We start from the raw sequence: 24,428 nt of genomic DNA, 5'->3' as shown, positions 1-24,428 counted from the left end.
TGAGATGCATAAGAAATCAGTCGTACACACAAGAGCGTTTTAAGGACAAAAACTTGACGAATGTCTTGAAATACAGTACAACATCTGAACAATGTCTTGAGGTGTGGTAACTGTGGTGTAATCGGAATAATTTACTCCTTATATATACAGTATACCCTAAAGGGAGAGTTCACCCAGAAATAAAGATTTCAATGAAAAATGAAAGTTCCAAATCTGTATGAATTTCTGTATGATACTTTGAAAATGTCTTTGAAGTGATTTTTTGTCCATACAATTGGATTTCAGTGTTGTTTTGGACCCCGTTGACAATCATTCTATGGACAAATACAGTTAAAACATTCTTTAAAATATCTTTTTTTGTGTGTGTGTTCCACTGAAGAAAGAACATCATACAGGTATGGGATGTCATCATGAGAGTGAGTAAATGCTGACAGAAATGACACTTCTGGATGAACTATTAACTTAAGTGGTGATGCAGGATCTTAGATTAAACTATTGCACTTCACCTGTATTCCTATTGAGGACCTTGGTGTTTTTAGGTACTCTTCTGCTTTGGACACCAGCACAGCTTTATCACAGGTCATTACTGAGCTATGGCTGTCTGTGGAGGGGTGTCTCTTTCCTGCCATCGCCATGGCAGCTGCTTCCATGGCGATAGTGACGGCCTTAGCACTGTCCAAACTGTCAGTGGAGTTATAAAGCGCTCGACCCAAACTCAGACTCAACCCATCAGAACCCCAGATGCCTGTGGGACAAGCATAAAGAGAAGCCAGTGTCATTTTAAGGACAAATAAGGATACATTGAGTTTGTGAATAATGCAATGTTCAGAATGAAAGAAATCTGTTATAGGTTAAGCTTAATCGACAGCACTTGAGACACAATGTTGATTACCACAAAAATTTATTTTGACCTGTCCCTCCTTTTCTTTTAAAAATCGATTGCATGTTAATATGATTTTAATACGAAGAAAATTGCTCACTAGCCTTTGCTGTGTAAAGTTACATTCAGATTTATGAATGTACAACTTTGTTGCTATTATAACAAAGGATAAGAACCTAAAATGACAAACTACAACTTTACAGCTCAGACAATACACAAGTTTTAAGAATTAAATGTAAGTGCTTTTATAAAATTATAAAGCATCATATTTCTGCTTTTAAATCCTCCAAAATTTGGCCCACTTGCTTCCACTATAGAAGCCTCACTATAACCTTTTTGTTAAAAGAAAACCAGAGATAAGTGAAATAGTTGTTAATGGTGATCAATGTGACACCACAAATGTTGTCGACTTAACTTGTATTGAACCAGGGATGTTCTATCATTGTTTTCATAGTCAGAAGTATGGAAGACACATATTATTTAGTTTAAAGCATTGTCGTTATTGTTAACTATTAAATTAATTATAATTAACTGTTAAAATTGTTTTTGTAATTGAAATAAAGCTGAAATAAAATATAAATATTAGATGAAAACTTAAACTTAAAACATGTCGCTTTGGCAGCTAACTGTTATGAATAAGTACTAAAATGAGTAAAACTCAAACTGAAATAAAAATTAATTAAAACTATAAAATATAAAAAAATTAAAATGACAAAAATACATAACAAAAATACTATAACTAAAAACTAAAAATTAAAACAAAAACATGAACAAAGTGAATTCAAAATATGAATAGTACTATAATAGTTTAAATAATAAATATTACTAAAATAACACTGGTTTACATACCCCTTCTGGCCAGCTGTCCCTCATGGTAGGCGTCCTGCGTGGACTCTGTGCTGCTCTGCGCTGTGATGGAGATGATGGGTTTGGAGGTGGAACGAGGGGGCACGGGTGGAGGGGTCCTCTTATAGGTGGGTGTACTGGGTGTGTAGGTGACTGCTGTTAGATAGAGAGGGAGAGGTTTAGTGTCAAATATCTCCTGTACATCAACATGATGTTGCCAAATATTCAAGACTGGAAAGGGACATGTAGTGGAAACACTTTGCTGCTGATTACTCGTTCAAAATGAACAAACGTCAAAAATGAGCCTGCTGACAGCAAGTTTTATATACAAACTTTCTCTTCATTAATAAAGGAGAAACGCAGTGTGAAATAGTGCTCTGATGTTCTTGTAAACAGACTGTGAAGCCTGCCATGCATTCTGATGAGCAAAAGGTTATCCACAGATCTCTTCCTGCTTTAATCCACACAGCTGAACCAGGCAGATAAATGGATCTATGATTTGGATGTGTCCTTTAATTTAGTGTACATTTTTCAAAAGTTTGAAGGTCACAATAATCAAAAGTGACAGAAAATATAATCACTGTATGGGATCTATTATGACATACAGTGAACCAAATGAAAGGACTAACCTTGTTTGCAATGTAGTATAGTTATTTTTGAGTAACATGTTGAAGTACTGAGGTCTAAAAGTAAAAAGTAAAACCTGAAAAAAATCTAAAAATCAAATTTCAGCCTGGAAAGAATAAGAAAGTTTGGAAAAAAGAAATGCTATGGCGTGAAAAAGAAAAACGATTTCAGATTCTACACTATTTCTAGGTCACTAATGAAATAAGTAAATTTGTGACATTGATCATGTGACTCTTTAGATGCTCTTGGTTCAACTGAATCTTTGCATCATCTCAAATCATACTGGAGAACATCAAGTTTTAATTAAAAAAAATGATAAAGTTTATGTGGCTTGAGTGCTGCTGCCATTAAAGTAAAAGAGGGAAATCCAGGTACTAGGATATTTTGAAATTAATCAGTTTTCAAATGCATAACAGAAGCATAAAAACTAGTGTTCTCAGACTTTAAGACCCCACTGTATGTCTTAAGTTAAACCCTGCTAAACCACATCAGCCAGCTTTAAAACCTCACAGAAAGGTCATGTGAACAACTGAATCAGAAAGACTGATGGAACGAAAGAGAGATAAGGAGAGATTAAAAGAGAAAGAAGGATCGTAACAAACAGAGAGAGAGAGAGAGAGAGAGAGCGAGAGAGAGAGAGAGAGACAGATTGAAGAGCCAAGAACGATCGAGAGAGGAGGAGAAGGACTGAGCAGAGTGATTCAGCACTGGTACAAAAATAGATGTTATAGCCAAACAAATAATGCAACAGGGACTCATAACTCTCTCTGTGCTGCCTGTTTTATCAAACGAGCTGAGAGTGATGACACTGTGCTTTCATCTTTACGAAGAGAGAAGAAGTGAGGAAGGGGGAAAGAGTTTGTGAGAGTGCATCACAATGACTAAACAAGAGGACATACTAGTGCTTACAAGGCTGCAAAAGAATAGTGTTAAAGTTTATCATGATGCTTTGTTTTATGTTGGCTGCACTCATTTTGCATTTATCCAATGTTCCAATTAGGCCAATAAAGTGCATAGTTAAGTACACAGTCTTGTACCATTGTCTTTTTGTCTAATTTTCAAAAACTTCTTTCTTTAAATCAAAGTTTGCAACCTTGTAATTGGTTGTTTTGGTTCATGGCTCATAACTTAAAGACTTTAGAAGACTTTAAATTTGAATAGGAAAAACTACTTCTGGAACCAACTAAGGCCGTTGGAAAATATTGCACTCTATTATCATCATTCTAATCTTTGTCTTACATTTTTGTAAGTTTTGTGGTTTGAAAATAAAAAAATAAACATTACAGTAAGTGGTTTAGGTGAATTAATTGCAGAAGTTTAATAATAAGTGTTAGTTTACAATACTATAAACAGAATATTATGTTAAATCCAGAGCTGTGTTGCAGACACTAACAAAAAATACTGAGGAAGAGAAGAAAAGGAGAAAAAACACTGTATTGCTGAGGTTTCCATTGCATCTGTAAAGATCTGTGAGTAAGGAGAGAGGTGTGAAAGGCACATTTCAATACACTGTAGCCAGAAGAGATATTCTGCTAAGAGGTAGTGCTCAGAAATAAAACCAAATACTATGAAACATAGGCATTAATGACCAGTTATGAAGGAACATATGGTATTTTATTATTTTAATGCAGGTACTGGAACATGAGTTAAAGCTATAATTTACCTGGTGGTTGTTGGGAAGGACGGTCCACACTGCCTGAAGAAGGGAGATGGAACTGAATTCCTATAAGCAAACATACGCATAAACTTTTTGAAGCTAGACCACATTCACTCACACGCACACACACACACAGACACAGACACAAACATACAACCACACGTCATTCTGAGCTCAGTACACGTACACTAAAGCTAAATTTTGCATCATGGGTTTGATTTCAAGTAGTCACAAGTTTACAGTTACAAAATAGAAATAAGTATAGAAACACCTGATGAAAAGTGATCATCCTTTTAAACAAACTAAAAACATAATTATTCTTCCACTGTGTATTTAAGAGACCACATACCACAGAAAATAAGAAAAAAAAACCCCCACTAAAACAGTAAAAAAAGAAAAGTCACTTCAACCTGAACTAAATCACTGACTTTGAAATTCAAAAAGCTAATGCCAAAACTGCATGCTGCAATCTCTTGAAAACTACACATCAGTTCCGTGCTGCTTCGCAGAACCTTCTGATCACATTGTGCTTCTGTGTAATGTCACACTTGATTATTTGCAAAGACATCTCAAGTGTTACTGCTTGTGGCAATTTGCTCAGCTATAAATTGTATCTACCTGTAGGGGCCTACAACAGGAAATTAATATTATTATAGGAAATTATTATAGCAGATCAAGAAGTAAAATGCAGCTTACCAGTACAGAGAAAACAAAAGGAGGCGTACTTGTGTGTGTGAAGAGAAATGAGAAGAGAGAGGCACTGTAGCTTAGAACAAAGTGTTTACAAACACTCCTAGTTCAGAGACCACCATGCAACGGTCTACAATAGTTGAAGTTCTGATGTAAAACAACTTCTTTTATTTAATGAAATTAATAACATTCACTTAAGTTACAGATCATCATGATTGCAGACATTTAAGATGATCTCAGAAAAATCAACAATCAGCTGACAGAAGTGAAGATACACAGAGATAAAGAGGCTTATTTTCACATGATTTTTCAGGCTTCAGATCTCTGTGGCTACTATTTGAAATCTTACAGTCAAAGTGCTTCCATTCTGAAATTTTGAAGCCATTAAGAAAAAAGAAAAGAAAATCACAGTGGCACAACAATATTGAGGCTGGGTGGTTAAACGCCCACATTCATGAGCCAGACAAGGCACACAATGCACAAGCAGCCAATGGAAATGTACAGTACCAGGAAACTCCTCCGCCCAGAGAAACACTGCTTTTACTACACTTAAATTACCCATAAGGCTCTGTCAGGTATTTCCTCTTCACTGAAATGATTGGCAATGATTCAATATAGTGGGCATGGGACCAATGAGAATCTTAATGTGTTTATTTATTTTGCTACAGTCAGTTTTGTCCTGCACTTTAAGCACCTGTGAGTCTGTTCTAGATATGCACGTAAAACCCACTTTTATTACTCAAGAAATAGCTCTCCAGCACAGCAGAGGGCAATGTGTGGACAATGCTGTAAAATAAGGCCTGAGAGCTCTGTTATGAATGAAGGAAGACCTGTTAGCAATGGCTAAATCCCAATACGCATGCTAGTCATATAATAAAGTATGTGAGATAAGGATTAGAGACCCTCAAATCACATTAAGTGAAAACAGTATGTCAACAATGCATACTATTTCAAGCGAATGTTCAAAATATGCATCAGTCCGTGCTTTTTAGGTCAATAATTTCCACAACCTTTGGAGCTACACGAGAATATCATGGTCGTTGGTTGTAATGGCTCTTTAATGCTGTAATAAGACCATTTTATGACTACACATACAGTAGTAGTGACATGCGAACTGGGAATTAGCCAAGATTTCCATTCTAACACTAGATATTTACAGATTAAAGATAGGTTGCCAGGTTTCATTTCTAGGGAAACACATTTAAAGTCTTTAAAAGCTTTTAAAACTATCCAATGTTTGCACTGTTCTCAAAACTCACTGTTAAGTGTCTGTCAGTTGGCTGGCTGACTAACAAAAAAGCAGAGAGCCCTGAAAGTCCAGGTTTTAAATAAATAAACAAGAACACATATCTCATTTTAATTTGATGCATTATCTACAACCACCTGATAAAAAAATACATTCACTGCTAATAATAATGTAAATCTGCAATGTCAACTACATTAACTACTTAAGAAACTACTTTAGTTTTAGTATGACTCTGTCATACCAATTAGATGTAAACTGTTGATAATAATTAAAATGTCATTAATGTATCTGGTTTCAACATTTTCTCTGATTGTCAGATACAAGGCTATGGCACTGCATTTCTCGATACATACCAAATCATAACTGTTAGAGATAGCCAGAGTGTTTTCTTTAGTACCCTGACATTTGCTAGTATGTATGTACATAAAGTGGATAATAATACATACAGACTGCTGATTTTACATCAAATAACTTCAGTAACCCAACCGACACAAATGAACTGGCATCTCATTTTAAAGATGGGGAGCTCTCATAGCGGTTAATGAGAGTTGTGCGTGTTACATTAAGTTTTGCAGGGGGAAAAAAAAATCACAGTATACAATAATCTATACATTTACAATAATATAGGGAATCACTGGGGAATATATTATATGTGGGCATTTAGGATTATATTAACAGTATCTTGTATGTAATTTATAATAGTAAGTGTGGATTTGCAAGATTAGTATGGATTTTTAAGTGTGCATGATCGATCTTGTTTAAAAGGTTACAGTTAACTGTACAAATAGTGGCCAGTCATCCCAATGTGCAAGTTTCCACCACCAGTTTTAATTCCTAAACCATTGCAATTTTGTAGCGAGAAGATCTATATCCCATGTTTAAACAAGCTTCAAAATGACCCACATGCTCAGTTTATGTTCATGTAACCCCAGCAGACTAACAGTGCTTCAAACCTCTATAACCAAATTCCTTAAATTTAAGTCATCTCAAGAAATATCCATTTAATATCTGACATATTTCCATATATGAATATACCCAGAAAAATATCACATTCAACATTTTCGTCCTATTTCCCAACAGATCTGAATAAGATTTGAGCAAAAAAGGAGAAAAAGAAACAGCAGTCACTTCACAGAGTATCATAACATAGCCGTTGTGTCTTTGAAAATTTCACAGTACTAAATTTTCCTCCACTTTTTACAGTGAGACTTTGGCTCTGAAGACATTGAGTAAAATGGAATAAAGGATTCCATTATTCACACCAGAGAAACAACCATTACATTACATTCAGAGAAAAAAGGTTATCAAAATCCATAAAATGTATCCAAGCGATATGCAGTTGTTTCAGGTAGTCTTTGGCCAACCTCCAGTTCATAGTCTGACTTATTCCATCTGAAAAAGGATTCTCCCTACCACCCAACCTCAGAGAGCATGACCAAGGTACAAATTTCTGGTTGATCCAAGACCAGTTCGTACAGAGATTTATTTTGCAGTTTACTCGGTAGTTTCTAAAGTTCATTGGAGTTCATTGGATTTCTAAAATACATTTGAGTCTCTCTAAAGCCAGAGAGTGTCCCTAGAGAGGAGTGAAGTTCAAGGTGACTCACCAGTTTTGCAGTGTAAATAGGTGCTGAATGTCTGAAGTACACTAATGCAGTGCCATTGCTGTCATCAGACTGCTTTTAGCTACAACCTCTCTCATAACCTCATCCATGCCTCAAATGTAACAATCTCTTACCCCCTTTCCCACTCTCTACTTCTCATTCTCTCTTATATAATCACACACACACACACACCATGGAGAGACACAAACCTGTAAACATCTTGCTACATAACCTAACAGTCTTGTATTCTGCCTGTAAATATTACATATGATTATCTATTGCACACCCCGTGTATCTTCATGCACTTTTCGGAGAGCTCAGAGTGACAGTGACATATAGGACATCTCTGAATTGTTTGAGTATTTCTTGTGGTAAATTTCCATACTGGCACTCCGTGACATCGGCTGCTGTCCACGTGCTTTCCGCTGCCACCGAATCCACAGGAAATTCCTACCGGATGGTGAATGAGAAGGGCTGCTTATGGCTGCTGTTCCCTTTGGTGACCCATTATCGCTTGTTTCACTCTTAGATACATCTAAAGCTGACTGGAGCTCCAACAGGGATAAATTGAAGGGGTGCACAGTTGCTGGGTCTATGATAGCAAGTCCAGGTGGGTTCAGCTCCTGTGACATTGGTTCATCTAAGCTAGTAACTTCAGGATCGAAGGTATCTGACTCAACTGAGCACAGAACGGCAGAAAAGAGAGTCTCAGACTCCAGGGGAGCTGAGTCCACAGTGTCTGGCTGGATTGGGAAATTTATAATGGGTGCAGAAGAATCTACATTCTGGCCATTATCTTCTTCAGAGTAGGACTCTGGGACGTCCATAGCACTACCTTCTTCTGCACAGCCCATGAATGTTTCCTTTTTTGACCACAAAACAAGCGCCTGAGTGTCTAGTTCATGTGCAGCTGGCTTTTGACAAGTAGGAAAATTAGGTTCAGGACTTGCTGGGTTTGATATGTCAGATTCTGTTCGGGATTCAGTCTCAGGAGTGGCTGGTTGGAGATAAATGGTGTCCAGTAGTTCTGGAAGGGGTGGTTCTTGTACTGTGGCTTCGTAGGAACACTCATAGACAGTTTCTGGGGTGGGAGGGTTCGGCAGGGCTAGATCTACAGCACATGGGCTTTGAGAGCCAGAAACATTGAGCTCAAGAGATTCTAAACTAGGCCATTTTAAGTCTTGAAGATTCATAGAATCTGGGGTCACTGGACTCAGGACAACGGAGTCCATTTCTAGTGATGTGAAGTCCATAGGTTCTTCGTCTGTATGACTCAGCAACAAGGGCTGCATGGATTCTAGAACCGACTGTTCCTGTGTAGTCATGCTACCGTGGTACGGTGTACATGTACCAGGTTGTTCCGGAGATTCTTGAGAGGGACGATCAAGAGGTTCTAGGGGTGGAGAGCCAGTATCATCTGGATCCAGTTTAGGCCACTGCAAACTGGCCAGGTTCACTAGTTCTACATTTGTGAAGTCTAAAACAACTGATTCCACATGCTCAGGAGTGGATGACTTCGTAAAGCAATACGGTTCCACCTCTGGCACTGGTTCTGGTGGATCTGGAAGAGTCATGGAGTCTGAATCTAGATCAGGCCAATAAAGCGACGCCACATCAATAGGATCTGGAGGGGTAAGATTTGCAAAAGTAGGATCGTCAATGTCTGCTAATTCCGAGTTGGGGTCAGTTTGAAAAAATGGTGAGGAGGCTGAGACCTGCAGGACATTTTTATCTGCGGGTTCTGAGGGAGACATGGATAAAACATTGGGATCAACCGGGGAGGGGCAGTTAACCGCAGCGTCTGCTGTGTTCTGTCGCACCAGGGTCTTGCTTCCTGCCTGCGTGCTGACAGACACCTGAGGAGCAGCTGTCTGGGTTTCCCTCACCCAGTTCGGTGACCAGGTGCTGTAATGTTGTGTAAAGGTGGAAAAGTTCCTGTTGAAAGCTCTGAGCTCTGTGCACAGATCCTTCCTGAGCTCGGCTAACTCTTTACGCATGGCTGACACATCCTCCCTCCACTGCTGGCTGATGGCCAGGGCCAGATCCGCTGTCTCCTGGACACTTGACTGAACAGGCCGTGGCCGGATGGGCGCGTTCGTTTTCAGCGGGGGTAACGAGGGAGTCGTGGTAGGTGAGCTATCACCATAAAGAGTGCTGGATTCATCTCCTCTTCCACGGAGCCCCGCATTCCCACGGGCCATGGAGGTTAAGTCTGGCCCCTCGCTGGGTAAATTGTCCTCATTAAGCAAACCAGTGCCTTCCAGAACATAATTTCCCTCTGGAAAAAAAATATAAAAATGCGAGTGTATATAATGTGCCCAGTGGTGAGGCCAGCTGGGGATTTGTGCTGTTTGCAGGCTCCATTTAGAGTTCAACCAAACATGTGTGAGCCAAAATAAGTTTTAGGCCAGATCAGAGTTAAATCTTTTTTGTGTGTGAATTATGTTATCACACAGGTCAGATGAAAACATTAACAATGCATTGAAGGAATATAGGGATTCATTATTTATAGGGAAGACGTTCAGAGAAGTATGTACACAATTTAAATCAAAGGGCTTTGTAAAATCATACAAATTGTTTTGAGTTTTGCTCAGTATGCAACAAACGCAGTCTTGGCTCCCTGTGCTTTAGGTGACGGGAGCTAGTTATTTTGAGTTATTGTGATCACACTAGCAAACAGATCCCATTTTGACTCACAGCTTTTTTTCTCTGTTATTACTCTGCCTTCTCACTCCATCCTTTATTTGCATATATTCATCTCTCAAAGCACAAAACAGAGAACTGAAGCCTGAGGACACCTGCAGGGTACAATAACAACGGCATCTCATAGAGCATTATCAGGTCCCTCTGACAGAGCAGGTCTGTGCTTTGTGCCATGAAAGGAGGCAATTGTGAGCAAAAGCTTTTAGTCTCTTTTTTGTGTGTGTGTGTCTCAGCAAAGCAGGTATGAACCCTATTGAACATGAGCGGTCCACTTTGACCCATCACTGACCAGGTCTTTACTGGGGGAATCATTGTCTTCAACCAGTACCTCGACACACAAACAGCCAAATTCAAACAAAAAATTAGCTCATTACTTTAGCAATAGTTTAACACATGCAGTTATTATGATCAGTGATTCTTTGAAATATTCCTTGCCCAGTCACTGTTGCACAATATATGGGACTTACTATAACGGATTTAGACATATCAAGCTCAAAATCAAGTGTTTTCAAAGAGACTCCCTTTTTGAGAAAGCCAATATTGCTCGTTACTCTGCAAGCATATTTCAGTGAGAAGGCAGTGCAAAAACGCCAGAGCATATTTACTGTCTACCTTTTTCTGTCTAACTTTGATTTTTGGCCTTAATTCACACGTGTCCAGAGACTGGACTCTGATGCTCTTAATTACATTTATTTAAGTGGCCTGTTTCACCACTGACCCTTAAACAGTCTGAAAACTCAAAACGCTCAAGGATGGCTTCAGTTGCGGACCCTGTGGGAGAGAGAACTCAAAACTGATACGTTTAATACCAGATTCACGCTCGAAAGGGAAAGTGAGTGAGAGAGAGAGAGAGAGCAGATTCACGCTCGAGAGGGAAAGTGAGTGAGAGAGAGAGAGAGAGAGAGAGAGAGAGAGAGAGAGAGATAGAGACTAGGAGATGTGCAAGAGTGAGAAACAGAAAGCCCACAGAGTGACAATCATCCGACTGAGAAACATTTTGGGATCGCAATACACACCACCTCGTGTCTCCATCATTGCTTTTCACCCCCTCCCTGTCTGTTAGCCAAGAGTCAACTGAGGCAGAAAATAGGACAAGGTAGAGATCCAAATTGAAAATCTTGAGAGACAAAACACACAGTGGAAGAATAAAAAGGTCATATCTTAATTTGGACACAATATTTAAAAAAAATAGATTTTTCACTCATTTTCACGATTTTATTGTTTGCCACAAAATTTGGGGATTGAATTCAATAGGGTTCATATTCTTATGCTCTGAGGCACACCAGCACTTACCTGGGTTATGAAGCCATACACAAATCAATCACTCGTCTGTAAGCAGTTCACATGCATGCAAGCATGCCATGCTACATGTAATACAATGCATTCGTTCAAAAATAATCATCTTGATGAACAGCTTTGCCTCTGATCTAAATTTAATTTACAAATCCTTGACTCTTTAACGCTTTCAAAGGATTCAGCATATACACTCTCAACAATTAAGTCATGCAAATCTTAATCACTAAACTAAGCGTTCTGACATTTTGTTATTTAAATTGCATATTCATCATTTTAAAGTTCACAAAACTGACTCAGTTATGCACTAAAGCCTTTAAGATTAGAATCAGACTATGCATATCCTATGAGGATCTCGTAGTCTGAAATGAATATTTGCACCAAAAGAGAGTAAAAGTTGGCTTTGACAAGGAAGTAAAATGTAATTAATTGCCAGTTGGCTATTAACTTCAATAGGATGTACAAGTTAAACTGTAAATAGCCAAAGAATCTTTTTTTTTCACCACCTCCCAGCCAAGAGACATATTGAACAATTCAAACTTCCAGAAAACTGTTTCAAGGCCGGTAGGAAATATTTATTCACTCATTTATTTGGCATGGACAGCTGTGCTTAATTTAGGCTTGGAGGCAAACCTAAGTCAGTTTTAATGAAAACAGTAAGCAAGTTCTCTAGAATCCTTCTACAACTTCTACAGTACTTTGAGACAAACACAAGCTGAGACCAGAGACAGGTGTGCATGGTTATTCACAAAGAAAGCCCACTTACCTGTGGTGGACCTGACGGTGGAGGTGACAGTGGATGATGTCATGGAGGGGACGCAGTCATCGTCCTGTGAGAATCCGGCCTGGATGGCTCGTAGGTAACTGTGGCTGCGGGTCCTAAAGCAGCCCGGCAGGTCCAAAGCATCCATGGCCTGAGACTCTACCTCGCTGAACACGGATTCACACACCGACTCAAACTGGCCATTAACCTCGGTCTCGCTCACCTGCAGAACCAGAAAAACCAAGACAATATATCTCAGCATGTTTCTTCTAACCATCCTCCCTTCTTTTTTCCTCACTCTGCTTTCTTCTATTTTCTCTGGTTTATTTGCTGTTAGGCCTACATTTCTCCCTCGGTCCCAGTGTGCAGTCTAATCTTATCTACACAGGACTGTACGTGAGATAAAAATCGCGATATGGTCACGGCAGAATCTCTGCGGATCAAACACCAAGTCTTCCTGCACGAGTCTGAGGAAATGAAATGCTTTCATCGAATCCTTCCCATTCCTTAGCAATACCTTCTTAAATCGCTTCGAAAAATCTGAGATGAGCATCTCTGTGATAGAGCAATATCTGTCTAGTCGAGCTGAACTTGTCTGATAGGATTCTTACGACCCATCAGATTCCCATTTAGCAATCTCTAAAATCCGAGATAGCCATCGCGTTCCATTGAGAGGGAATTATCCTCTAATGACCACAGCAAGCCACTGATGACACTTAGAAAGCGAGAAGGGGTGTGTGTGCAAAATGGGGGTATGGAGAATGAAAACCATGTTGTAAGACTTCAAGCCAAATCAATAAAACCCTTATTACTTCACTTTAAGAGAGAGATTTAGATGTTAGAGGCTGATAAATCTGACAATTTAAAAACAGACAAACACAACAACGACATTGTATATAAATGGCAAAACGGGCCTTAAATCCTCAGTATGTGTTGTGGTTTTCGGCACTGTGATGGGTGTAATAAAACCCTGGATTACCTTGAGCTTTGTGAAGCCGGGCAGATGTGAATCTCACCTGGCTGACCTGGCTGACGCAGCTGGCCTGGCTCAGGGTGCTGACCGCTCTCATGTAGCTCTGGTTCCTGGAGCGGAACTTCGGCGAGCTGTAGTTGGGAGATGGTTCCAGTGTGATGCTGGGATGGATTTCCCTAGAGGTATGAAGATGGTAGCTTTGACTATGCAGTGAAACATGCAGTGAAGACAACAATGAAGTGAAGGAAAGGTAGTAAGAGAGAAGAAAGATATATATATTATCTATGTATCTATACATGGAAGTCAGTTTCCGCCACTGAATATTTTTTTTTTTAAAAGGTAATTGCGACTATTTATCACAATTCTGACTTTTTTTCACAATTGCGAGTTTATATCTAAAACTGAACACTGTAACATTTGTTAAATCATGTATTAATTTCCTTCACAGCCCTACTCTCTTTCTTTTTCTCCAGATTTATCAATGCAACCTAAAAATGGCATTTCGATTGGCTGTGCTGAAGCATCCAGTCAATGCTGGAAAATGAAGCACAATTCAAATTAGAGGCTACTTAACGAGCCACTGTGCTTGTGCATTCAATACATCCTAGAAATACAACACAGGACTCCACAAAAAAGAAAGAGGGAGGAAGGAGGGAAAGTAACAGAGAAAGAAAAAGAATAATGCAATTTTACAAAAGTCATTCTTCAAAATTATCCTTGAAGAGCTATTCGAATCTGAAAATTGTAACAAGGGGAGTGACTAGGAGATTATGAGAAGATTAGATGTCTTTTACTTTCTATTCATGAAACAAAGTCTAAATGTGTATGTCTGCTCATATTCACCTTAAATCTGCAGTGATATTGGTGAGGTATTTGACCATGTCCCGGCTTGACTTGTCCAAACGGTATGAGCTGTGAACAGATATGAGAATTTTTTAGGATCAAAAGAATGATTGAAAGATTTTAATTTGTAAACGCATGAGTTAAATCACATCTGTAATGATGCTCTAAGCCAGTTCTACTAGATGTCATTTGAATTCATGTGTAAAGCCACAAATTACGTTTTTACAGTTGTTCAAATACAAAATGATAAAATTTTAAGAGCAATATACACACTTATCAAGCAGTTTCACTTATCAAATTAAACTAAATAAAAGACTGTCTCTAAGCTCTTCTTCTTCTATATAAATAAATTCCTCAATAAAATAAATGAATAATAAAGCATGTTACACAATGTATGCAACTGACGGTTGATCCAAAAAGGTTAATAATTTATATCTAATAATAATATCACATAATATAAATTTTACAAATTTGAAAATCTTTATACATTCAAAAAATATTATTATTTGAATGAAATATTATTATGCATTTAACAACATCTTTTAATGCAGGTTCATTAATTGCATTTACATTTACATTTAGTCATTTTGCAGTTACGGTTTCCTCCTATGAACTGCTTGCTTCAGGTCCTTCCACAAAATTTCAATTGGATTAAGGTCCGGAATTTGACTCAGTCATTCCAAAACATTAACTTTGTTCTTCTTTAACCATTGTTTGGTAGAACGACTTGTGTCCTTGGGGTCATTGTCTTGCTGCATGACCCACTATCTCTAGAGATTCAGTTCTCGGACAGATGCCCTGACATTTTTCTTCAGAATTTGCTGGTATAATTCAGAATTCATTGTTCCATCAATGATGGCAAGCCGTCCTGGACCAGATGCAGCAAAACAGGCCCAAACAATGATACTACCACCACCATGTTTCACAGATGGGATAAGGTGGAAATGCAGTGTTTTCTTTCTCCAAACATAACGCTGCTCATTTAAACCAAAATGTTCTATTTTGGTCTCATTCATCCACAAAACATTTCTCCAGTATTCCTCTGGCTTGTCCACATGATCTTTAGCAAACTGCAGATGAGCAGCAATGTTCTTTTTGGAGAGCAGTGGCTTTCTTCTTGCAACTCTGCCATGGACACCATGGTTGTTCAGTGTTCTCCTGATGATGGACTCATAAACATTAACATTAGCTAAGCCAATGTGAGAAAGGCCTTTAGTTGCTTAGAAGTTAGCCTGCAGTCTTTCTTCTTCTTCTTATATCTTTCCGGCAGTGTAGACGCAACTGGGCGTATTACTGCCCTCCACAGGTCAAAGTTTGAACTAAATTCTTATATACAGTCCTGTATTATGCAAGAACTGAAGAACTGGCTCAGAGATCAGTTTATGCTTATCACTGTGTCCAAACAAAGAAGTTACAGAAAACAATTTAACTCCAAGTTCTGCCAATTTATCAAAAAGTGCTTTTCTTTCTGCATTATACTTCCTACATTCCAAGAACACATGCCCTACTGTTTCCATATTCCCACATTCACATAATCCAGAAATATGCTTTCCTACAATATACAAAAAGTAATTTAACCCACAGTGCCCCAACCTCAATCTACACAGTTCCTACGGGATGGACAAGTACAAAAGCCTGCAGTCCTTTGAAACCTAGTGGACTTTTACACGTCTTGCTTTTAGAGTGTTCTTTGTTGGTGGTTGGTTAACATGCAATCACCGCGATCCGATAAAGCAGATCGGATCATCAGTCAATCAGGACACGGCACGTTTACACTTGGCAACATCAGCTGACTTCTCTATCTGGATAACCGATCGGATCTGTCTTTCCCGCACAATATTTAAATAAGTCTGCAGAGAACTGGAGATGGTCCTCACTGCAGAACACAAGATCCAGGGGGTGAGGTTGGAGTTTGATACCGCGGCTCCACCTCACGATGTTCATCATGTGACTTTCTCATCACCACCTGCATTTGGTGGTTATCAGTGTATTACAAAGGTGCAAAACGTATTTCAGTACTTCAATAGGTTGGTATATTATGAGATGCTTTGGCTTCACTTTTCTATAATGGAAGGAATAGGAGACACATCGTCCATTTTTTTTACAGTCAAAAATATGATGCAGACCTATGATGCAAACACGATATATATATGTATTTTCTTTATCTATCTATCTGTCTATCTATCTATCTGTCTATCTGTCTATCTATCTATCTATAAACACACACATACAGGCAGCACACAAGGTTTTGGCAGCACAACAGAGCCATTGTGTTTTCATCATGTCAGTAATCTTCAAACAGTAAGGGCAAGCATAATGTTTAAGCATTCATCACACAAGATGGAACAACTCACTGATTAAAAACACCTCTGAACAAATGGACTCTAATTTCACCTTCAAATTAACAGCTAATCCTAGAGATTCACATAATTTTGCCGCTCACAGATATGTAATATTGGATCTTTTTCCTGAATAAATAAATGACAAAGTATATATTCTCATCTCGTTTGTTTGATTGGGTTGCAGATTACTGGCCTACAACATCATCCTGCACATGTTGTTTGGAGATGATCAGATGGCCTATTTGAATCTTAAGCTTGTCTTCTCAAGTCTGATTTTCATAACAGAAGGCAACAGTGGGTGACCCATTTCCTCTAGATTCAATAGCTCGGTTTAGATAGACAAAAAGTGCCAGAACATGGCCCAGCATTTAGTTTGGATTGTGTGCAGAACCATCTCAAGAGTGACTGCTGGGACATGGACAACAGGGAGAAGTGAGCATTACATGCTAGCTCTGAAAAAAACAGATTAAACCAATCTTTATATTTGAAACCCTAAAATGACATTTGGAAGTGTAAAATAACAATAGAAAAAATAAATAAAATAAAATAATAGAAATTTAAATGCTGTTTATATGGCTATTGTTTCATTTACTATAATTTACTGTAATATAGTAATTTACTGTCTTCTATAAACACAATGAAGCTTGCGTGGTGCAGGGTACTGAAGCGAGAACTGTATGATAGGCAACCGAGCCAATTTATTTTGTCTTTCAAAAGTAGTTCCTACTGCTCTTAAAAGTCATTGGCTTTCATCTGTGCATGACAAAGCTGTACAGATAAACATATATTTTCTGTGGCGAGGGGGGCGTGGTTCAGCGATGTCTGCAGCGGGAGAGAGGGACGGGAGACGAGCGGTGAGTAAGACAGGCCCAGGACAAGCAGAGCCGGCTGTATAATCGGGGAACCAGAGTACGCAATTTTGCACCGGGAGATAAAGTGCTTGTATTACTCCCTACCTCTAGCTCTAAATTACTCGCCAAGTGGCAAGGACCCTTTGAGGTCACACGGCGGGTGGGCGATCTTAATTATGAGGTAATTTGATCGGACAACAGTGGGGCACGTCAAATTTACCATCTTAATCTCCTTAAAAAGTGGAGCGAGGTGGAACCGGTGATGCTGGCGACAGCAGTGAGTGGAGAGGAAGTTTAAGTAAAGAAATAAAAGAGCCACGAGTCTCCAAACCGCCTACCCGAGTCACTTCCTTCTTCCCACTACGAACGTTGTTAAATTTTCCTTGGTAGAGATGCATTTCAACATGTTTTTATCAACACTTTTTGTAATGTGGTTAGATCTTTAACTCCTAAAGACATTCAATGACGGGTGGCTCCCTTTCTTAAAGTAACAACACGAACAAAAAAATAGCTTTCTGGAGAATGCATGAGGTCTACTTTTCTACTTTTTTTTTTAAGTGAATTTCACCCTCAGGCCATAATAATGATTCCTCCAGTGGAAAAAGTCCCCTGTTGTCCTCTCACATCAAAATCCACAGACATATTTGTATAGAACTGTTTTGGACTGTTTTCAGTTATTATGGTGCTTGATCTGTGCATATTTCTATTCTGATTCAGATGAAACATCCTTTTCACTAGAGAAAGCAATATTATAGATAGAGGACTTGTATTGTAGGCGTAAACAATGATTTGATTTTCGTCTTGATCGATTTATTAAATTGTTATCAATTGATGATTTACAAGATTATTTTGATGTTTTTATGAGCTGTTCGGACTCTCATTTTGACAGCACCCATTCACTGCAGAGGATCCATTGGTGAGCAAGTGATGTAATGCTAAATGTCTCCAATATATTTCAATGAAGAAACATTGAAACGAAAATGTCTTTTCTACATCTTGGATGGCCTGAGGGTGAGTAAATTTTGAGCAAATTTTCATTTTTGGGAACATTATTTCTTTAAAGGGCCTATGAACTTCTCAAAAGCAGCCAAGGCTAATTCTTACCTGAATGCTATGCTAACTTACACTGTAGCTAGACATAATGGGACACAACTTCTTGTGGAATCCCTGCCGCCTTACAATCTTAATACTGTATAAATATACCTTTTCATAATAAGCAGTGAATGCACTGTTCCATGCACCTACTCAGGGGAAGAGCTCATTTGATGTGCTACACTCTCTTTCATTAGATGTACTTTGAGAGAGGCAGTCTTGCCAAATTTATAACATCATGTTTCAGAGCTTTGCATAATGGTGTACATCCCCTGTAATACAGAGCAGAAAATAATCCTCACGTCTGGGAGAGAACAAAGGCACCAGGTGGTATTGTGCGAGAGAGCGGGTGCAGTGTAACAGGAATATCCCAAAATTCAATGCTGGCTCAAGATGGAACAATATCTGGAATGTTTACAAAGACTGGGAGAAAATATACAAAAGTTTCACTTCTAAGTTGGCTTGAAATCTCTAAAAGTGCAACAAAATTAATGCAACTTCTTATTACTTAATGTGGCATATTTAGGATTCGGCATTCAATATTCAATGCATGACATGAGCAGCAGACTGTAGAAGGCTCTTGCCTTAGTCATAGATGCCTGACTCACAGTCACTTTCTATAACAGACAGCATTGCTTTTTGATATGAAGACGCAGATGCAGTAAGGAGTCAGTGTGTATTGAATCACTTTCAGCAGCTCGTCTGTAAGATTATATGTGTGTTTGTCATCTTAATTGCTTCAATTTTTCACTCAAATTTACCGGTACTGCTAAACGGCAGTTTCAAACGGTAAACCAGGGCGTCCCGTTTTCATAGCAAGAGTCTATAATGCACAATCTGTGATGTGACTGCAGATGTTTCATGATGGCTTGTAATGAGATCAAAAATTCATTTGCATATTCAACAAAAAGGATCCCACATGTCGCAGAATGTGGGCCTCTGTGATTGTGGATAAATAACCGGTTAATGATTGCATTCCTGTTTTCTACTTTTTGACTTTGTGCATTAATCACTCAAACCTCTGATTAGATGGGGCTCCTAATGATATTCACTGGCTGATCAAAAATACTACCTCTGGTCTGAAAGTTGTCTTTGCAGCACGGATTTGACGAGAGCGTTGGGTCGCACGCTTTTCTGTGGGGAGTTTTTAGGGCTGCCGTCGGAGTCTCCGCTGTCCTGATCACCCATGGCTTTAACGTAACTGCTACTCCGCATCCTTCTGCATGGGATCTCCTCATCGATCCCTCCCCATTCATCCTGAGGGACCTGTATGTACATAAATTCTGATTTCATATAATGGATATATATTAAAGCACAGACACACCTTCCACACATGCATATATATACACTGTCACAAAATATGTTGAAAGGAGGGATTAGAAAGATAGAACTGACTCTTCGCAAAGACCCACTCCCCTTTGTTACTGTTGCTATATGTTAACATGAGAAGGTTTCTTGTTTCAACCGTGCAAAGATGTCAATACACACCATTTTTCAAGTTCAAGTCCACCGACATTAATCTACTCTCCTGTCTGGTTTGTTTGTCAGACAAAAATGGCAGATTTGGCGTTATGATTGGTCACATGGCCTGTCAATCAAACTCCCTGCAAATTGTTAGCATGCTGATGTCCTTACCCAGTTTAATGTATGACAGCTTTTCTTGTTTGCAGTTTTCATGACTATGAAATAGTCTGTTGTACTATTACCTTTTTAAAGCATAAAAGCACACAAATCTCATTTTTTGTTTTGCTTTTATAACTATTATAGACGAACTGTAATACCGCACATAAACAACCTCATTCCATGTTCGTATCTTTCACACAGACTGTTTAATCATTCAACCCTGTTACCAAAATAAATAAAAAACATCAAACAAACATATGTATTTTAATTTAGTAAATATATTATATCAATAAATATAAAACATAATTTGTTCCGAGTGGCCACTAGAAACTAAATTGTAAGCCATTTACTCATGTGGGCTATTATTTATTTATGTATTTATTTATGAATGTAATGTTTATTACCCGCTGAGGTTGGCAAACACTTGGGCATGTTCAGTTGCATTTTTTCCTGATAACGGCAAAAAGAACTTAAATTACTTTGTCATTTTTGGTCGTACTGATAAGAGTAAGACACCATTAGAAACTATAAAGGTCTACTTTTAAATTGTAGTTGGACATCCCACAACAGGAGTGTAAGAATAGGAAATTCTTATTTGAAAACGTACATAAAATAAATGTCAAGTTAGGTCAAGTTAAAAAAAAGGCCTAATTTTGTACCGATTTCATGGAAAGTGCTAGAAGAGTAAGTTTAGGATCTGACTGAGTGAAAAAGAAAGCTTTTCTTTAAGTGAAAAGGGAGTAGCTTAAAAAACTTCCTTAGTAGGTATGTCTGTTTACTAAGCAGTCAGCAAGACCAAGAAAATAAGAACAGCGTATGCAGGAAATGGCTGGATGCCCATTAAAACAGACTCGTCAACACAATTCATTGCCAACACCGCTGACACGGTGACATTGTCACGACTGTTATCCATCACCTATGCCGGCTGACATTTACTTCTTGGCACTTTCCCCAAATATCTTCACAGAAAACACTTATCACAGACTATCTTTACTTGTGGACAGTGACTAATAATATTACTGTTGTTGTCATGATCTTGTATGCTTAATGACTCTCTTCTTGTGAATGAACAACGTTTCACTCTGATCTGATACCTGAGTGACGGATCACATGACAGAAACAAGGCACTGACATATTTATGACACGTTCTCTATTCACACTAGCAGAGACCAATTTTGTCACCTAGCAACCGTCCTCATCCTCATAACCTTCAGAACATTACTTTACAGTACTCTGAAAACATCCTCTCAAAGCAACACATCTCAACAGTTTTATAGGCCAAGAGATGAATTTATTACAACAGAACTGTGACATTCCTTCTTCTGTGGAACACAAAAGGAGGATTTTGAAGAACTGTGCTGGTCACTCTTTTCCATGTGATTACAGTGAAGGGGGACTGATGCTTTCAAGATTTCAAAATGAAGCCAAAATAATCATAAAAGTGATCTATTTGACATTACATTTAAAGTCGTTTACTGGTGATCGTTCATGATAGTTCAAACAATTTATTCTTTTTAATAAATTTGTTGATATACACTAAGTGTGGGGTCAGTAAGATTAGTTTTATAAAGAAATTAAAGCATTTATATAGCAAAGCATTCAACTGAAAAAAACATGAAAGTAAAGACATTTGATTATATTTAGAATGAAAAGATTTCTATTTCAAATGAAAGATGTTCTTTTGAACCTTCTATTCATCAAAGAACCCAAAAGATGTGTCACAGTTCCACAAAAATATTAAGCAGCACAACTGTTTTCAGCACTGATGATAATAAGAAATGTTTCTTGAGCGCCAAATCAGCAAATTAGAATGATTGTTGAAGGATCATGTGACACTGAAGACTGGATTAATAGCTGCTGAAAATTCAGCTTTGCTATCACAGAAATAAATTATATTTATTATTTTATTATTATAACATTTATGAAAAAAATGTTTTAAAATATGATGGAGCCTTATTTCAAAATAAATGTTGCCTTGGTGAGCATAAGAGGCTTTTTTTCAAAAACAAAAAAAAAGAACTCTCTAACAATCTAAACTAAATTTCTAAACACTGTTTCTTGAGTTCAGCTTACTGAATCATGATTTGCTGGAGGTGAAGATTATTGCTTAATAGTGAATTAAATGTTGGTCGACCAGCAAAATTATTATTTTTTGTTTTACATTTTTCCATTTCTGTTCTACTAAAAAAGAATGTCAAGTTTGGAATGACATCAGGATAAGTAAATAATGTGAATCATAAATATTATTTATTTTTAAAGGGATCATATGACGTTGCTAAAAAGAACATTATTTTGTGTATTTGGTGTAATACAATGTGTTTATGCAGTTTAAGGTTCAAAAAACACATTATTTTCCACATACTGTAAATTATTACTGTACATTGAATCCCTGCCGCCTTACAATCTTAATACTGTTCTGGAACAGTGTTGTAAATACAACTTAACCACTGATTTCTAGTTGTGTCCTCTTTTGGAAGGCCAAACAAAGTAGTTTCGCTTTCACACCGAAACACACAACGTCTCCAGGACATGGCGGCGGCAACAACAATACTACAGCGAGCCTTCTTTCTTTGCATGAACTTTTGGGCGGTGTTATGCAAATCTTCCCACATCGTGATGTAGATATGTGGAGGCGTGTTTAAACGAGGTGTTTTAGGAGGGCGTGGACGAGTCTTAACTTTTATAAAGAATATCTCTTTGGGTTTGAGACTTTAGTCTTTGCAACTTTAGGGATCTTATCTATTCACGAACAGCTTGTAACACTCCAAAGAGAAAGGAAAACTTGAAATCGCGTCATATGACTCCTTTAAGATAAATTCTTTTAACATTTAAAAAAATAATTTCAGTGTTTCAAAGTACACAGTTACAAGGCCATGCAACATATTTCATTAAGGATTTGAATCAACTGAACCACAGCACATGGCATTTAATATAAACCGCTTGATTAACTCTATGTCCTTCTACCAAAACCTTTTGTTTATCAGACAGCCTCTCATCCAGGTGACAAGGGGCACATTTCAGCAGCCTCATGGGTCTTTAGCATTCTGCAAGAAGAATGATTCTGATCCAGGAGTCAATGAAAATGAGTAAATGTCACGGACACCCTTGTACACACACGCACACATGCACACACACACATAATCCATAGAAGTCTTTAGGTTAATTAAGTGTTGAAGGAGTTTGATATTTTTAGACATTTAATTAACCAAAAACGCCAGAAAACAGACACAATCTGTGGTGTAAAACTCTTGATAAATCACTGAGATTCGCAGTCCCCCTTCCCCAGTATGGATGGCCCGTATGACTGTATACTGTGTGATAGTAGAAACATATTAACTGGTGAAGATTTTGCTATACAGTTTGTACAAAAGTAGTCTAGACATTATTTTTACACATGAGAGTAACAAAGAGACACGGATTCACACGAAAATACAAAGCGGACTGTGTTCCACTGGTATGATGCATGGCCACAGGTGTATGTATATCAGGTATTTTGTGACAAACAATGTAGCTCATTCAATCAGAATGTATTGTTTTAGCTGCCCGATTTAAAATGTTACTTTTATTTTTATTAACTCTAGAATATAGAATGTGAAGCTATTGCTGACCTCATGCCAGATAACTTAATTAATTCATATATATATAGTTGTGCTCATAAATTTACATACCCCTTGCAGAATATGCAAAATGTTAATAATTTTAACAAAATAAGTGGGATCATGAAAATTGTTTATTTAATACTGTCCTGAATAAGCTATTTCACATAACACGTTTATATATATACTCCACAAGACAAACTAATAACTGAATTTATAAAAAACCCAGTTCAAAAGTTTACATACCCTTGAATCTTAATAATCTGTGCTGTTTCCTGGATGATCCACGACTGTTTTTCTGTGTTGTGATGGTTGTTCATGAGCCCCTCGTTGGTCTTGAGCAGTTCAACTGTCTGCTGTTCTTCAGAAAAATCCTCCAGCTCCTGCACATTCTTTGGTTTTCCAGCATCTTCTGCATATTTTAACCCTTTCAAACAGTGACTGTATGAATTTGAGATCCATCTTTTCACACTGCGGGCAAATGAGGGACTCATACACAACTATTACAAAAGGTGGAAACATTTTTCTGATGCTCAAGAAGGCAACAAAATGCATTAAGAGGGTGAAAACCTTTGAACAGGATGATGTAAGTGATGTATGATGCATACATTTTTCTTATTTTGTTTAAATATCATATTTTTTTCATTTGGTACTGCTCTTAAGAAGCCTCATAAATACTTAAATGTTTCCCAGAAGACAAAATAAGTACAATTTACTCTGATCATCAAATTCAAAAAGTTTACACCCCCCAGCTCTTATGCTGCGTTCAAGTCCTCCTGGGACATTCGTACTTACGAGC

At 37.9% G+C, this 24,428-nt stretch overlaps 1 pseudogene; it reads right to left on the bottom strand.

Annotated features, from left to right (window-relative positions):
• Positions 1-24,428, bottom strand: part of LOC107659229 (disks large-associated protein 2-like) — a 68,356-nt pseudogene that overhangs the window by 9,848 nt on the left and 34,080 nt on the right.

The sequence above is a fragment of the Sinocyclocheilus anshuiensis genome, unplaced genomic scaffold, assembly GCF_001515605.1.
Source record: "Sinocyclocheilus anshuiensis isolate Anshui unplaced genomic scaffold, SAMN03320099.WGS_v1.1 scaffold539, whole genome shotgun sequence".
NCBI classification, from domain to species: Eukaryota; Metazoa; Chordata; class Actinopteri; order Cypriniformes; family Cyprinidae; genus Sinocyclocheilus; species Sinocyclocheilus anshuiensis.
Note: the sequence above shows the minus strand (reverse complement) of the source record. Positions and strands in the feature narration are given on the sequence as shown.